This window comes from Falco rusticolus, chromosome W (genome assembly GCF_015220075.1).
Source record: "Falco rusticolus isolate bFalRus1 chromosome W, bFalRus1.pri, whole genome shotgun sequence".
NCBI classification, from domain to species: Eukaryota; Metazoa; Chordata; class Aves; order Falconiformes; family Falconidae; genus Falco; species Falco rusticolus.
Window position 1 is genome coordinate 20,612,748 of NC_051209.1, and position 13,642 is coordinate 20,626,389.

The 13,642-nt window shown below is 38.0% G+C and overlaps 1 protein-coding gene across 8 annotated transcripts in view; it reads right to left on the minus strand.

Moving 5' to 3' along the window:
- LOC119140657 (nipped-B-like protein) overlaps positions 1–13,573 on the minus strand; it is a 167,618-nt gene extending 154,045 nt beyond the window's left edge. For all 8 annotated transcript variants that reach the window (XM_037372162.1, XM_037372165.1, XM_037372160.1 and 5 more), the window contains exon 1: positions 12,783–13,573. The gene's annotated coding sequence lies outside the window, so the exon portion shown is untranslated. The remainder of the gene's footprint in view (positions 1–12,782) is intronic.
- Between the last annotated feature and the right edge of the window lie 69 nt (positions 13,574–13,642).

Sequence of the window (13,642 nt, forward strand, 5' to 3'; positions counted from 1 at the left end):
CCAGCAATTCTATCATAAGTCTGTGTTACACAGTATAACAAAATGATAACCTTAGCCCAGCCCTCAGAGGTGATAAAGAACACAACAGGAACATATACTCCAAGTAAGGTGTTACCCATCATAACTCTGAGAACAAGCAAAACAACTCTGAGAGCAAATAAGTCAACCTACAGATGTTCTGCTTACCTTCTATGTACTTTATTCTCCGGGCACTTCAAATTACTACCGTCTTCTTTTCCTAAGAATCTAAAACTCACTGCTGTGGAAGAGGGGGCTAATTATAGCCATCAATTACTCTGAGGCTTTAATACAAAGCTTTCTACTGCAGAATTCAGACAGCACTATTGTCCCTGCTGTTGCTAAGGCAAAGTTGAACTGTGGCCCATATGCTACAAATACATTAACAGCCACAACTTGACCATGCCAATAAACCAAATCAGTAAAACTGAAGACTAGATTACTCAAGTCATGCTTAATTTTTTAGTTTTAATAGAATGTACACAACTGCATGCTGAGCACTTGATTTCTGTAATTTCTTCAACTGCAACAATTTGCAATGAAGTATCCCTGTTTGCTAGCAAAGGGATGGATTTTAAAATGCAGGAAAGTTATATTTGAAGTGTCACAAAGTTTTAAAGATTTTGAAAAAACATAAAACCCCACTGAAATGGGATTATCATTACTATATATTTTAATTACTTAAAAATTAAACATTTCAAAATATCCTAAGTGTTATATATTTCAGGTCATCCTGTTATGAGCAAAACAGTTATAGCCGTTTGCCTACCATCATTCACCGACATGAAAATGAGTATGTACAAAGATGTGAAACACAGCACTGATATATATGTGCGTATGTATATATATATAAAAAAAAAAAACACAGAGCAGTACCTCCAAGGGAAAACTAAAGCTTATCTTTGCAGTCTTCCCTGGGATGCAAGTGATATACAACCACCTTTTAGAGAGGTAGCTCAATCTTTCTAGTGTGAAACATTACCATTATTTCACAAGTCAGGCTCATTTGGGAGAAGATTCTCAGTAGCTTTGCTACTGTAGAAGGAATAAAATCAACTTGCTTTTTTTCCAAATTGTAAATTACCACAAAGGAGACCCAGAGACTACACATCTTTATGGGAATATTCTGGCAATACAGAATCATTAAAAATGAAGCATGATACCCTTCTAGTTTCTATTCATATGCCATTCAAACAGAGACCAGAAGCAACAGAAATAGATCAAGCCTCAACTACCTTAAACTTGCATCAAGACTGATACATACACTCAAGTAGCAATAAGGAGTAGCTAGTTTTCAGTTCCCTGTATTTCCTTTTTTCATTTGACTCTGAGGCACCTATATGGGTAGGGGCACTATCTTTTGCTAACTATTCACCCAGGCTTTCAAACTACTGGATTCCTGTCCTGTTTTCCTGTCCTGTTTTCCAATAGCATAATATCTAACTTACCACCAGCCTCTGTGATAAAACATACAACAGAAGAGCAACTAAGTAGCAGCAATAAGGAAAAGATCTGTTCCTGTAACAACAGGCTGTTTACCTCCTCAAAAAAAAAAAAAAAAAAAAGTCTTTACATTAAACTCACAGGACATGATCCAGGGACACATCTCAATTCATAATCCTTTTTTTCTCCTTAGCAGTTGCCATGGGAGACCATAAATTAAAGCAGAACCACAAGTAGCCCTCCCAGGCCACACATTTGACATAACTGTCTGCATGCTTTAGCACACATGATCATATTTATATCCAAGACAAATTTATACTGATAGTATTCTGTATAGTACTGAACTGCTATTTCACATTATCCAATATTCATTTACATTTGTCTTTTCCAGGTTTGTATTACAAAGAACTTGAGCTCCCCCCACTGCTAATTATTCCTAATGTTTACTCACAGCAAACATCCTTTTCTAGATCTTCTTGGCTGTCAAGTAGGTGTTTCTTATTTCTAAAAGTTTTTAAGGCAAGTTTTCAAACATGACTGTCATTTCAGTGAAAAAGTATCTGGATTGTTACCCAATCATTCATTCATATATAAAATATATATGCACCTTTTACACAGATAATAAAAATTATCTCAAGTTATCTGAAGCTAATTAACATCAACATATCACTGATGGAGTATATTCATAAGCTACATGATCACTGAATTTATTAAACTATTGTTCAGAATTCAGAAAGTTATTGGAAAGAAATCACAAGTTGAAGCCTACCACTACATCTTGGCAATTAGCACTCCAGGCCACAACCCACCCCACCCCACAAAATACAAACATCTAACTCACAACAATTCATAAAATGCTTAACAATAATTTGGGTTTTCTCATAATCAACCACAAGAACAATGCTAAGTAACCATGACAGAATCATTAAATCTTGACAGGGTAAATCTAATCCACAAAATTATTATATATTATTTAAAGAAAAACAAAAATGCTTCTTAGTCTCGTGTGCACCATTTTATAAACACTGAGTTCAGTGAATAAATATTTTACTATATTTTAATGCCCTAAGATTTACAGACTAACCTAGAGTCCAACTGAAATTCCAACTTATTTCAGGAAGCAAATATGTTGGTATATATCAGTTTCAAGTAATTATACCTATGTAAACCCACTGAAGGCAATGCATTTGCAGAAGTATAATTTTAAAGCACTAACACACAACTCCACTAATGAACCTGTATGCAACTTTATTTACAGAACATTTGTCATAGCCACGCACATGAAACTAAACAGAATTCTTTGCCAAGGTAAAATCATTTTACTAATAAAGCCTCTAAGGTCTGTACAGCAAATTTAACTTTTTTATCAGTGACTATAGAAATAGCATCAGTTTAAACTACATCCATCTTCTAATTTCTCTGTGGTTTTCATTACAAAATAGCATAAGCATGTAAGCTTCGTGGTCATAAAACAGATGAGGGTTTTTTGTTCTTAAAATAGTTATCTGCTTATATCTATAACAAGCTTTATGATATCTTGTAACAGGATGTCAAAATTCGTGTATTTTACAATGAGGTATTTTACCCCTTTTTATTGTCCTTCCCAAAACATTTGTTCAAATTTACACTTATATCAGTAATTAGGTGCAGGTAGAAGACCTTCAACATTTTTGATTCAGACAATATCATTCTCTCCCAAAATTCACATAGGGTTACACAGAGTCTCAGCCACATTTGGGCAAGTTGATTAGCCCAGACTCTCAAGTTACAGTGCATCAGCTGACTTGCAATAATTGCACACATACACTTAGCCTGTGAAAAATGCAAACTGATTCAGCCTGCCTTAGCCAGCAGTGAAACATGGTTAAATTAAATCAAGTTATGTACAATTGCCACCAGCTACCTATCTACAATTGAGCATTCACTGTAGCTGAGCATGCAATAACTTGTTGAGTCCTGGCAATTTGGAGTTATGTTGAATCCTCATAAGTCCATCTACAGAGCTTTCTATAAGACTTTTGATAAATAATTAGCCAATAGATGCGATTAAGAATTTGCTTAATCCCATGATATCATGTCTACTTTGAGCCTAGAAAAAGGATTTGTCAAGAATAATCAAACAGAATAGGAATTCTCTCTTTCTGTAAATGAAGTCTACTAATTCAATATAATTATTTAACATGTCACTAAATTAAATAAGTAGCTTTCATTATTCTTCCTCCAAAATGCAGGCTAAGATTACAGTGTGATATGAAAACTGAAAATATTTACCTTGCAGTATTATGATGGCTTGTTCATATAATGATATTTAGAAAGTTATAGTTTAAAAAATTTTGTCTGTATTTTAGAAATTGCAATAGAAATGGTATATTTTCCATAGTAGAATTATTAAACATTACATCACGCTAGATCGAACCAGAAAGAATTACTACAGTGAGTAAATATGCAGAGCCATAACTCTAAATAGTCTTTTATAAGCAACCTTAAAGTGCAGTGTGTTCCTACAACTAAGCCATTAGCCACCCAAATTATCAGCAGGAAAGTTCACCTACAGCTTTGCTTCAGTGTATGCCAGAACTGCCACAACTGCCACTATTTTTGTAGAACTAAGCAGCTCAACACCTGTTTTAAACCTAAGCCTGAGCAAGATCCTCAGAGTAGGAAAGTCCAGTCATATACACATGCTTTGAACATGCCTAACACACAAAACTGAGTACTTCACACTGCATACTAGCTGCTGCCTCTATTCCATCACTCAAAATCTCAGCAGGACAGAGGAAGGGCACTTGCTCAGGATATCAGACACCCAGATTCTAACATCCTCCTCAGTAGCAGGAGGTTCAAACATGCATTTGTCACTATCCATTAGAGTCCTTGATTGGCTCTAAGATTTTTACAGGGTAGCAAGCATTCCCTTCTCTTGTTGAAGGAGTACTACATAACATTGCAAAGAGAATTAATTAGAACGGGGAAAAAAACCTGAAAGATAGAATATGATTATCAAATAATTTAAACTCTCTTTCAGGAGGTAAAAATTTCTTCAATGTTTTCTATTGACTAACCAATATGGATCACTTACTGAGCACCACAGGAGTTGTGAGTTCCATTTTGCATACTCACACATCTCAAACTAGCGATTAACACTTAGGGGCTGACCTGTTCAACAGCAGTATCACAACAATGAAGTCCCTTTTTGATCTCACTCCAATTCCTTTTTTATTACGTAGAAATCAAGATTACAAATTTTAGTTACTGCACTGTGACAGCTGGTTTACAAGGCAATGCCTAAAACAATATATTAAATGCATTTCCATATGTTAAAATTCATATAATTTAAAATTATGTTGAAGATCTGACTTTTTAAAAGCCCTCTAAAACAGAGCATTCAACATAGAAAAAGTAATGTTTGAGTATTTGTTGATACCAAATTTTCTGTGTATCAACTCAAAGCTTTCTAGACTTCTACCAGAAATTCCATACCCCCGGCTGAAAAATCACATTTGCAAAGTCAACCAAAACTTAATAAAGATCCCTTGCACTCAAGAATTCTGACACAGTCTTTGGATTATATAATTGCGTAACATTCTCCTCTCACCCCTGGGCCCAATCTTCATTCAGCCTACAGGAAGGATCTGCTCTGGAAACGAATCAGAGGCTATTCATAAGGCTGTATGGTCTGTTGTATACATGACTCTCCAACTTCAAGTAAAAATGAAAGAGAAGCATGAAGTGAAAGAGGCTGCATATGAGATAGCAGGAAACAAAAATGCCGCTCTTGGGAATCTGATTCTATTTCTATTACTATATTTCTGTGTTCCTTTCTTCCTGCATGCTCTGAAGCCAAATTTGAAGAAGCACTGATTAGTCATTTATAACCAAATTAACAAAATCTGTTATATTATCATCACACACATTATGATAGAAAAAAAGTCAAGTTAATTTAAAATTCAAGCCCTACAGTTGCTCCAGTTGGACTTCCAAAGTTATAAAGACTAATTTTGCATCTCAGTTCCCAACCTGCATGATTACATACTCTCCCTCAAAAATATTAAACAAGCAAGTATTTGTGAAGCATTCCAATATCATAATACACATCACAGAAAAGCCCATGAGGAAATTAAGAATTCTGTCTCTGGAGCAGGGTTTAATGATGTGAAGTGATTAAGGTACACATTGAACACCAAAGAGAAACCAAAATATCTAATCATAAAAGACAGGACTGGAAGTAATCTCAAGAGTCTATCCCTTTCCCCAAGGCAGGATCAACAATATCTAAAGCTAATCCTAGGATGTGTTAATATAACCTGGTTTTTTGTATTTGGGGGTGTGTGTGTGTGGAGTTGGGTTTTTTTGTTTGGTTGATTTTATAATTTTTTTTTTTAAATCTCTATTCATTCCACATAGTCAGTGAAATAGGCATCCTGCTGTAGGAAGAAACAGTGACAGAGTTAAAGACTACCACAATGCATCCACAAAGATGCCAAATGCAGACTACACAAGTAATCTGAACTACAGAATTCCCTACAGCAGGGGTCCTCAAACTTTTTAACCAGGGGGCCAGGGCGGATGAAGGGGCAGGCAGTCATCTACGGCTGCTTGGTTTCCCCCACCAACCCCCAGCGGGGGGGTTCTGTAAATACCGGGGGCCGGGTTGAGGACCCTGGGGGGCTGTATCCAGCCCACGGGCCGTAGTTTGAGGACCCCTGCCCTACAGTTTGCTCTCACAAGTACAAGTATTCCACATTTCTGAGCTTTTTTTTTTTTAACTATGCGATTTCCTGGGTGAGTGGGGAAGACAATTCAAACAACAAAATCCTGTGTGTGAAATAATGCTTCTTTGCCCAGCCAATCCTTGTTTCGTACAAATGGCTTGAGAAGCCATTTGTTCTTCCCCTCTCTGGTCTCTCTCAGTACATACTTCCCACCCATTCCCATGCCTAAACTGTTTCCCTTGACTGCACACCCAATTCCAGAGTACCTTTCTGTCTCAGTTTCTTGCTAAGGCTGTTTCACAGCTCTTCCTGTATTCTTCACTAAGGACACTTATCTGCCCCACCAGCTCTGTTATCCAGTCCTCTCAGTTCAGCCATTACTTCCTTAGGAACTCCAAGCTCCTACCCTCCTCCAAATTCCTGCCCTTCAAATTCCCATTCCCTCCCCATTTGTATAAGTCTGGTTCCAGTCCACCACTCTTCTCCATGTGCTCACCCTTCCAGCCATCTGCAACCTCAGTTCTTGTCTTTTCCACATTCAAATGAATCGGCACGGTGGATAAACAGGGAATGGACACCAGAGAACTAAGAGTCTGTACCACATCTCGCTGCTTAGAACCACACTTATTAGGAAGGTTCTGTTGCACATGAAAATTTTTTCAACTTTAATGTCTACAATCAGATAAGTCAGCTACTTTTTCACCAAGTTATATACATCACCTATACAAAACAAGCAGGGAGCAACATGCATTCTTGAAGTTGACTAACAATTCTGTTAAGCAACTGAAGTGTTGCTTATAACTGCCAAATTTTAATAGGATACACTTAAGCTTTTCTATGTTAAAGATTATACCTCAACAAGAGTTTTTAAGGAACCTGCCAAGAGGAATCAATCATCACCGAGAATGCTAGTAGAAGAAAATTCATTTCCTATTATTTAAAAAAAATAAAAAAGCAAGCTTATTTTTACAGAAAACTTTATCACAAGGAAAGAAAGAAAGAAAGAAAAATTCTACCTGTTCCGTAACATACCCACAGCCTCTGGGTCATGCCTAGAGCATAGGATTAGAACATAAAAAGCCATACAGGGGAAGAAAAGCTCAAGAACCTCTCTACCTGATACAGATCAGGCATTTGAACCTGGACTTCTGATATCCCAAAAGCAATGTTCTGGCTAGGAACACACTTACTACACCTCTGAACAGTCTTGCTTTCTTAACAGCTGTACAGCAGCTGGACAACAGACTGACATCACAGTTAAATGGTCTGACACCTAGGTTGCAGAGGTTTCCATTCAACCAGTTTACGTCAACTATAACAATCATCAATTTAAGAGGCAGAGTTTTATCCCTAACAGCCAATAACCAATGCTTAGGATACTTTCCAGGGTTACTAGATCCTGCTGGAAGTTAACAGAGTAATATTTCGAATCTGTCTCCAATATTGTAGACAAACCATTTAATTACTTGCAGGATTTGGGTTATTATCTAGTTGTCTCTGTTCTTCCTTATAAATTTTAAGAGATTTTGATTTCTTCCTAATATGGAGGATGATTCTTTTTGATTTTTCAGGACAGGAAATCTATTCTTGTCCAGCTCTCAGCATAATCAAGACAGCTGAAACTGAACAGATGCTTAAGGCCATCAGCAAACCCCCATTCTATACTACTTAGGAATCCACCATGAGAAACAATGAGCCCAGTATGTTGAAATGCAGGGCGCTCAACCACAAATCAAGTCAAAACAATGTTATGAACTTTTAAGTGCTGTAAAGTAACTTGAAAAATCTCAAGAATAAAGCATGTCAAATTACACAAGATTTATAAGCAATTTACAAACTCACTATTTGACTCACTTTCAGTCTTCCATCTGTAAAATGGAAATAACATTTTACAGATGTACAAAAAAAAAAATCTCTAATGTCTGTGAAGTGCAGGTATGTATTTTGAGATAATTCCAACAAATGAATAGATGAAAACACTTCAGCATTCCTGAAAGATATGGATGGTATACAGTAGATAAAGCAGTAAGCTGCACACTGAATGACAAAGAAAAACAAATATATCAGCTAGGCTATATCAGTATACCAGTCAGCTACTATTTCCCAGGCACTGAATTGGGGCCACGAGGGTAAGGGGGAAATACAGTAGTGTAGTTAAAGGCCCAGCATATGGAGAAGAGGGCTGGATTACACTCTTTCCTGCAATCTCAGTCTGCTGTTTCCTTATCCAAGTCCCTGACATTGCAGCCTAGTGTTTTCTAACAGTGTTCCTGTAAAATGCATTGCATGTCTACACATACACACTCCCAAAAGAAACAAAGTGCTTCAAATCAAGCCACAGCAATAATCTTTATATGGGTAGATATTTTCATTTTTCAGAATTTTGAGATCTCCAATTGGAAAACCACTTAGAGCCAACTGATACACATATTAAAAGCAATAAAAATAAAATTTTCTAGAATTTTTCCCTGACTTAAATATGAAAAATGTTCTTCAGTGTTTATTTGTATGAACTAAGTAGTCACCTTCAAGTACGTATCAACAACTGTGTTCAATTTGACTGGAATTCTTTTTAGTTTCTACATACAGTTGAGCCAAAATCCTTTCTCCTCTCCCTTTTGCTAGTGAGATTTTTCCGTAGTGAAAAGTAGGGACAGGAAGTGAGACACAAATCATAGGTCCCCCACAATCTCCTCAAACACAATTTCTTCACTCCTGGTGTGCAGTAGATATCAATATAAAGCATTCCTCTCCCATGTACTTCGGAGGTCAGAATCAGCCATAAAGCGTGCATGTAACACTAATAAACTTAAACCACAAATATAGATGAATTATATTAGAAGTTTTTAGCATACAAGCCTTTAACAGTTGTAATTTCAAAAGGTCTTCCTTTTTTGATTATTAAAAAGGATCATTATTAACAATAATACACACATAACCAATTTCAAGCATTTCCTTGTAGGCATCTCTGTGCAACTGAGTGCTCATTACTGCTAATGATTCAAAATCAGAAGCTAACTTAACCTGTACTACTTCTAATAAAGGCATATGAAAGACTGAAAAAAAGCAGTATCATCTTGAAATGGACAGTTTTTTCAAGTGTTAAATATTTCTAGTGAAATATTTTGTGACCCTAAATAGTTGTTCTAACACTGGATAATCCACCACAAACCTACCAGACACCAAACTAAATATCAAAACTCATTTTTCCAATTAAGTATGCTCATAATTGTTGTCAAAATGTCCACACATCAATGAATATTATGTACTCAGAAAGCAGAAATTTCTGAATGTGAATACTTAATTTTTCCTACATATAGATATAAAGAATAGAAGTATATTTTTCCTTCTAGTTACTAGCAATTGTCCACTAACTTTGCATTTCTTGTGCAACAGGATGTAAATGTTAATATAAATTTAATATCATTAACAATTTTTATTATAATACATACATAAAACTGTAACAGGAAATTTGGTATACCAACTCCTGGCTCAAATCAATTCAGACTGACTATCTTTCATCTAGTATCCTTCAAAATATAGTTTATATTATAGAGGAATATATACATGAAAAATTTAGAATTAAGGCTGTATTACCTTAAATCATCATATAAATACAACAAAAAACCATAGTCATTACCTTGGGTTAGAACCATCTATTGCCTTGATTCTGCAAGTCATATGAACATTAACATACATAGTCTCAAACATGCAATGAGGTTGCACCAGGGTACATGTACTCTTATGTAGAACAGGGATCTGTAAATGGGTTTAAGTGGTTAATTTTGCTTCTCTGATCCTGTTCTGTTCCCCCTATAAGTGTAAAAAATGTTTTTTAAAAAAGTATAAACAGTTTTAAAAGATAGCAAAGGCTAAAAAAAAAAGAAATAAAACCTGTACACAGGAAAAATTCAATATATACAAGGTAGTCAAAAGCACAAAATAAAAGATAACAAGAAGAAAATATTTTCCTCTTCCAGTTAAAATAATTGTTACAACTAATGCCTCAAGAATAATTTTTTATTTCTAGAACATGAATAAAATAACTACATCCTCCTTAAGCAGCTAGCTCTTGTGATAAACAAGTGGACCAGTATAAACTAAAGGGGTGGAGCGTAAGGAAAAAAAAAAGAAAAAAAAAGAACGAAAGTCCTGCTTCACACACACACACTCTTAAATGTGCTAAAAATACAGTCTAAACCAAAAGTCATCTTATAAACGTTTCCACATTAAGTATTTCTGTATGCTAAATATAATTTTCAAGATAAATTTACAACTACATAAACTGTGATAATTGATAATGCAACTAATTCAGGATTAACCACATGGCTCTGAAGAACAAAATCAAAAAAACTCATTACAAATAAGCAGCATCTTAAGTTTCCCTCTATAAATACACCTATTTTTCATACCAAAAAAAGTGCATGCTTTCTCGATTTAAAGGGGGGGAATTAAAAAAAAAAAAAAAAAAGAACATGTTGTAAACACAATCCTGGCAAGATAAACTTGACAGGAACTGCATAACTACAGTAGCTTATTTCCTGCTTTTATGTGGTATGTTTAAAGCAAACCCCCTTATATGAAAAATAAGTCAGGGAAGTTCACTACTGTTAGCTTAAACCCATTTTTGTTAAAATGAGAGCAGTTTTACACAGACGACAAAAGAAACGCTAGAGTTCACGTCACTTCCTGATGATAAAAACTACCCAAGAACTACAACTACTTCTGCACAGCCCTTTCCTGTAAAGCAGAGTTACACTGGGCCTCTACGAATGCTACGGACCAAAAGAAAACAGCAATTCAGCTACACGCAGAGATAGGGACAGTTAGAGACAACTAACAGCTCCCTCTGCAATTCACAAAGTTTAAGGTAAAAAGCTGCTTTTTCGAAGCCTAAATGGTTCCTCTCCACGCACATAGGCCTGAGGCCCTGTTGCAAACAGTGTCTAACAGGACCAGGCAGCACAAAGGCAGGAATGGGAGGTTAGTGGGAGGGAGGGAGGCCGGGATTGGGGCTCAGCAGGATCTTCAGGCTTTTTAAAATTCAAACTGCTCCCTGACCAATACAAATCACCAACACACTACTGACTGCTACACGGATTTACAGCATTAAAAATACACTTCTATGTGACAGCTATATTAACTTCCGAGTTAATATTCAGAGGGCACTCTGAGATATGATAGCACAGTTTATAAGACTCTAAACAAAATATACCAGAAAGTTACTTTATTAGATACATTAACCACTTATTACAACAGATCTACCTGCAGAACCAAAAAGCCTACTGAAAAAGACAAATTATGTAGTTTCCTTTCTATATGAAAGAAGAAACTTAGTATCTTAAAATTTCACTCAATTATGTAGCTTCTGTAGGCATATTTTTATTAGTTCACAGGGTGTTTGTTTTAAAGCGACCCCCATTTTTAATAACACTCTCTACCTCTACCACACGGTAAACCCAAGATTTACTTTACTGTAAATTAGCTACCATTTAAAGACCTGACACTTAATCAACCATCATTTACAAAACACATTTGACCTGTTAAAATGACACCTAACTACATATTCAAATATCATGCACACAAACAGCTAATAACAAGCTCAGGATAATAATAAGCTCAGTGATACGGCCTGACAAGAAAGGATGACACTTTTTAAGATTCCTCACTTTTCACTTAATTTACTCTTGATTCTCAAGTACTTAGGGTAAGATCTCATCTTCACCTTGGTCCCTGAAATATCATAAACATCACACTTTACACACGATCCCCTCTCCCCTTTTCTGTTTGTTAAGAGTATAAAATAGTATTTCATCTGAATTCAGTACATATTCCTGTAACATATACAGCACATGAAAACCAGGATTGTGTGGAGTACCTGACACAATATGCTTGCCTATCTGTATTTCCTGGGTCTGCAGGTGTCTGTGTTGTCAATCATTCCATAAGCACTAGTTTTATGCTATAAATATATTAAGTGATTAACACATTAATCAATCGCTATATTAGTTAAAGATTAAAGCTCTGCACGTTATAAATCCATGTGCATTCGAACTTTTGAATGTTCAGAACAGAGTTGGTAAAAAAGCAACAGTAAAGAGAGGTGGTATTTCAGTTTCTGGGTATTTACATTGTTTCTCTTCCCCTATTCCTCCACTTTACTCCTCCACTTCAGAGGGCCGTCTGAGCTAGGACTTTCTTTCCTTGCCCTGGGGAAGCTGTAAATATGACAAAAGGATCAGTGCACGTTTGCGGCTAATTGTATTGTTTCCTCCTCCTGCTCCTCTCCGGGTTGAGGCCTACTACTGAGAAGCCGCTTCGCCTTTCTAATCCCCGAGCTGGAGTAAAGGCGCTGGCCGGCGGGCCTGCGCTCTCTACTGGGCCTAGGCTTCCCGGCAGCCCGGGAAGAACCAATCTCCTCCACCAAACCCGAGCGAGCAGGAAGGAGGGCTGCGAAATAAACACCTCTGGTTGCCACTCATTCTCCTCTACCCCAGATAACAGCTAATCCCCTCCGCTCCCGGCAGTGCTGGGCCGTCTGGATTGGGAGGCCCAGCCCGCTGCTGGAGAGGGCAGGGAGGAGAAGGGGAGACAAGGAAGGGGGATTACCTGAGCAAATCGGCGTTTGAATCCAACGAGAATGCGAAAGAAGGGGAGAGAAATCCGCCCCCTCCCTCCTTAGAGGAGCTGCCGCCGCTGCTAGGCCGCCGCCGCGGAGCAGGAGGAGGAGGAGGAGGGGAGATAATATAACAACAATAATCCGGGCCGGGAGGGGGGCTGGTTCCTCTTCCGTCTCCTCCTCGGTGCAGCAAACATGTAGAGCCGGGAGGTGAGCAGACGAAACAAATCCCTTCCCCCTGAGCCTGCTTCACAACATCAACATGAGCTGGACCGAACCGGTTCCGAGACACACTCCAAGCCGCAGGGAGGTAGCCAAGAGGAGGGGAGCTGCCAAGGGGCCGCCGTTCCCTCCGTATATGCGAGCGTAGGAGGGTGGGGGAGGTAGCAGCCTGGGCACAGTGAGTTGATACCAAGCGGGGTTAAGTGCAGGGGGTAGGGTGGGGAGAAGAGAGGGAGAAGAAGGAGAAAAAGAAGGAACAGGAGAAAGGAAAGGAAAGGAAAGGATCCTCTGTGTGTGCCTCTCGCTCCCTTCTCAGAACAAAATGCCGACCGGAAGTGCCGCTGCAGGAATGACTCCCTCCACCGGCGCCAAACACCAACAGCCTCCCCCTTCCCTCCGCTACTCTCTTCTCACTCGCTCAACCAGTGTTGCTTCCGCTGTTGCTACTGCTCTGCTCCACGTCGTTCCCCTCCCAGCTCTGCTGCAGCTGGAGTAGATCTCTTCGCCTCGCCGCAGCGGGTACAACCAAGGCTCCGCTACATGGCTTCCCCACCCCTTCGGCTGCTGCTTGAGTTTGTCTTCCCCCCCCCCCCCCGTGTGGAAGAAGACTGGAGTTTATGCTTAGGCC